Genomic DNA, 4,897 nt, shown 5'->3' on the forward strand with positions numbered 1-4,897 from the left:
CAAAACACAACAAGAAAGAAAAGCTTATAGTTAGTTCAAGGTCTGTTTGTTGGCCTTTAGGAGTGTTTTCCAGTCCAGTCTGTTGGGCGACCAAGCCCTGGACCCAAAGTCCACTTTCAGTATTCCCTAGAGACCTCGCTGCTCCGTTCCCTTGCTGTTCTGTTGCACCCACTTAGTGTTTTGCCTCAGTGTGGCAGTATCAGATAGGGCGTGATTCCCACACTGTGTCTCTGGTGTTGTCCCCTGTAGGGCTATGGGTCAGTGAGGGATGTCATGTCTCATAGTGGGGCCGGCCATGTGGTCCTCTCTGTGGACTGGCTGCTCTGAGCAGGAAATCATCCTCAAGGTTTGGCCGTCCAGGATGTGCTTCACTCTCTCCTCCTCCCCCTTGATCTGTTCCTGTGTGCTCCGATCAGATATGTCCCTCTCCCGGAGCTGCATATTAAGTGCCATCCTTTCAAATAAATTCATCTCGGGGGAGGGGGCAGGTATCCACGTAGTAGTTGGGATTGGGGCTGGCCCCTCAGAACTCTCCACTGGTCCCTACTCCACGCCACAGCCCACTGTTTAAGAACAACACTCCCACTGCTGGATCTTCAGGCTCAGCTTCATAATGGCAGTTACATAATTAATCAAATGCTACCTCAAAAAGATGCCCTATTTATAGCAACAGCTGTGATATCTCTACTCCCCTGCTTCTCCAGTCCTCACAGCTGAAGGTGCTCTGAACTTGAGATGCAATTGTCAAAAGGGTCCAAATGTGTGGGGAGTGGGGAGTCCCCCACAAATCATCACAGGTCCCGTAGGTGCAATTGTACAGCGCTAATAAGTAAAGATTACAGTAAAGTCATAGCATGAGAGGTAGAGGAGAGATTGGAATAATGGAGTCAGACACAATTCATGGTAGCATTCTCACCTCAGCCCCGCTTGATGGTCCTCTTTGGGGGAACCCGGCCACGAGAGCAGGAGAGAGCCTCTGGGGCAAGAGCAAGAAAACCCCAACTTTATTGCTAACCAAGGGGTATATCTCCTTAGGGGAACATGATTACAGAATCACACGTCTCAAGAAGGGGCAGTACAATAGGCATACACATTGTAGGAAGGGGATGTATGATAGGCATAAGCATTACAGGAAGGGGATGAGCTAGGGGTGTGCCCATAGGAATGAGAAGGTCTAGGCAGGGGTATACATGTGACAAGATGGGCAGACCCTAGATTCATGATGGCAGCCTAACCTTGGTCATCCTTGAGTGGGTCTTCTACAAGGAAACAGACAACTACTATCCTTATCAGAAGGGAGTGGGCCCTATTTGTTGTGGGATAAACAGTGGTGTCTGCTTGGTCTAGATGGCTGATAGCTCTTAGGGAGAATGACCCCTGATCTACTCCTGATGATCTCCAAGTGTATAGTAATTCGCAAGCAGCTAAGTTTGCCATATATTTGGGGGAGACAACTTGGGAGAAATCCATCTGTTTCCCACACAGATGAAGCCTACTGCTTGTTAGCCTTGTATTTTTCAATCTTTCATTAGTGAATCCTGAATGTACCCATATTTATGGGGCCACAAATTTCCCTTTAGTTGCCTGGAAGCCACATTATTTCTTTAAGGAGTAATTGGCAACATCATTTTTAAAAGGAGTCCTTTAATTTTGGTCCTACATGCAATGTAAACATTAGGAACCTCTGGCTATTTTTAGTATTTGCTTTTTTTTTCTCTTAACTTATTAGGTCTAATACAGATATTTTCTATGTTTAGATTTTCTAGATTATTTCTTTTAGCAAATGGGGAAAAGAGATTCAAATTTGTTTCTTCAAGTTTCCAAGAAGTTCTTATAATGCCTTTGGATTTTTATTTTTAGGATATGTGAGCAGCTTTCTAACATAAAATTAACTATTAGTGATCCTTCTCACTCATTATAAGCAGGTTGAAATGATTTCTCAGTGATTTGGCCCTGAAGAACTGAGTAGTTTCAGAATTCTGCTCAATTCGGTGGCTTATAGTCCACAACTGAGAAGTCCTTGCCTTGTTTAGATCGTTTCTCCCTTGAAAGAGATTTTGCCCTGTTTCTGACACTTGGACAACCTAGCATTTTCCCTGACATTATATTTACCACATTATAAATCATGATAGTAAATATTTCTGTGTCCTAAATTGTAAAAAAACATTTGCTTTTCTATGTGGAATAAAGTAAAACAGCAAGTAGTACCATGGGGGGAAAATTGTTCGTTTTTCCATCCTCTGCTCCCCAAAGGGCTACTTTAGCCTCTGTCCCAGGGATCTGCCTGTGTTCTACAACAGGGCAGAATTGCCAGCATGACGAAACAAAAACCATGCTCACTGCCATTGAGCCAACACCAACTCGTAGCGACGCCACAGGACAGGGTAGAAGAGCTGCTCCTGTGAGCTTCTGCGACCGTAACTTTTTTTTTTTTAATGGGGGCTCTTACAGCTCTTTTTTTTTTCCTTGCAGCTCTTGTAAAAGCCCATACACCCATTATGTCAAGCATATCTGTACATATGTTGCCATCATTCTTTTCAAAATGTCTTTTAAAATTTGGTATTTATTTATTTTTATTTTTTTAATCATTTTATTGGGGACTCTTACAGCTCTTATAACAATCCATACATCAATTGTATCGATCACATTTGTGCATATGTTGCTATCATCATTTTCAAGCATTTTCTTTCTGCTTGAGCCCTTGCTATCAGTTCATTTTTCCCTCCCTCCCCACCTTCCACCCTCATGAACCCTTGATAAATCATAAATAATTGCTATTTTCATATCTTGCACCATCTGCTGTCTCCCTTCACCCACGTCTCTGCTGTCTGTCCCCCTGGGGGACATTATGATTGGTTTTGATCATTATGATCTGTTACTTCTTTCTCCCCATAGAGTTGAGAAATTCATTTTTCAGTAGAATGGACATGACTACTCTTTGAGGGGGGTCAGTACTTTTGGGGGTTGAACATTCATTGCATTCTAAGGCTGTGTTTTTCAGCGATGACTGTGTGTAAATTCCAAATGAGAAATGTTTACGCAAGTCATAGTACCGAATAAACTCAGTAAAGTACCTGGCCCTCCCTGGGCCATGACTTGTGAAAATCTCTTCCCTTTTTCCTTCAAGGCAACACTCAGGTAAACCCATAAGCACTCCCACCTCCTAAGCCTCAGAAGTGTTTTGAAATATGCCAAGGCTATATATACTTTCTTTCTCTTCTGACTCATCCTCCAATTTTCTAGAACCTGTATCTTTGCACCTTGTACAGCTTAGAGCCTCCTACACCAAACCAAACCATGCCCATTGCGGTCAACCCAATTCCGACTCATAGTATTCCTGTAGATAGAGTAGAACTGCTCCATAGGGTTTCCAAGGCTGGAAAGCTTTCCTCACGTAAACAGACTGCCACATCTTCCTCCCATGGAGCAGCTCCTGGGTTCAAACCACCAACCTGCCAGCACCCCAGCACTCACCCCACCCCACCACCAGAGCTTCTTTGGGGATTCCTGCTCCTCTCCTTTCAGGCCCATTTCCCTGCTTCTGCTCTCCTTCCCACCTCACTATTCATGCTGGAAGGACAAGGACAGAATGCCACACTGATGAGTAGATGACTAGAGTCCAGTCCTAGCTCTATGCCTGACTTGTTAGGGCCTGTTCTTTCATCTGGAGAGTGGGGAGATTACATTGGAATAACCTAACTAAGGTCTCCACCCTATGAATTTAAAACCAACTCACAAAAGCATGAATAATTGGTGTCTAAGGAATTTGCATTTGGGTGACAATACCTACATTGACTAATCTAGCAAGGAGGGAGGAGGTGTCCCAGCCCTGGGACTGTAACCTTATACCTTGCATTCTAGAGAAAAGGTCACTTGCAGCTTTTGCTTCCTTCCTTTAGGGACTGCCTTGGCCTCACTGTGGCTCACTTAGTGCCCACCCCCGCCGCCGCCCCCCCAAAGGAAGAACTGTGAAGAGAACAACCAGGTAGAAAGGACTGCTAATAAAACTAGCCAAATATCCAGAAGCAATATTGTGTTTGTATGGGGACAAAGCACAATCATCACTTACACTTTGCATCTAGTTGGTATACCCTTTTATTTAGTCTTTCTTAATCTGAATAGCTCTTGCCTTTTTTTTTTTTTTTTCCATGACTAGTTTTCTGTAGATTATCTCACATTGTTTTCTCAGGATAAGATTAAGGTGAGCTATTCTGAGGAAGAGTATTATGCAAGCAGTAATACATTTTTCTTTCACACATCAAAGACATCGTGTCAGGGTGTCTTGCTATTGCTGATGCTGTGTTAACCCCTTGGTTAAAGATGGTAGCCACCAGGTCTCTCGATAAAGATATTTTTCCTATTGCAGTCTACGGATGATGCTGTGAGGTTTTTCTGACTGGCCCATTCCCTAATGCTTCACCCAGTGGTTTTCAGATCAGTGTTATTTCTTGCTTAAGTAAAGCCACCATTAGCCACAAGATACCTTTTCATGTGCCGCTAGGGAAGAAAAAACGCTGCCAGTCATAACTGAAAAACACTATACATTATATAGTGCTTCCCAATTTCAGAGATGTTAAAAATATATCTTACACAATGAAATATAGTTGTTATACTAAAACCACCTTTACAGAAACATGTATGAGCTACACAACTTTCAGTCGAGGCTTTGGAGATCAGTGAGTTAGTTTATTGTGCCAACCTGGCTGATAAACACATGTGGGATTAATTGAAGACGGAGGGATAAATGGGTGGTGAGCCTCGCCTTTCTGGTTCTCTGGTCTCTTGTTTTCTGATGGTCACACCAGCGTGCAGCTGCCTTAGCCAGTTCCCTGCTTTAGCTGGCAAGGCTCACTTCTTGCAAGACATCCCTGAGGAGAAGCCACATGGACCTACCCTG

General features: G+C 43.5%; 1 protein-coding gene across 1 annotated transcript in view; it reads left to right on the top strand.

The window, feature by feature from the left end:
- The window catches only part of SBF2 (SET binding factor 2), a 353,360-nt gene that overhangs the window by 230,076 nt on the left and 118,387 nt on the right, over positions 1–4,897 (top strand). The window lies entirely within an intron of this gene.

Source organism: Echinops telfairi, unplaced genomic scaffold (genome assembly GCF_000313985.2).
Source record: "Echinops telfairi isolate 266 unplaced genomic scaffold, ASM31398v2 ScPeMD7_60;HRSCAF=208, whole genome shotgun sequence".
In the NCBI taxonomy this organism is placed as follows: Eukaryota; Metazoa; Chordata; class Mammalia; order Afrosoricida; family Tenrecidae; genus Echinops; species Echinops telfairi.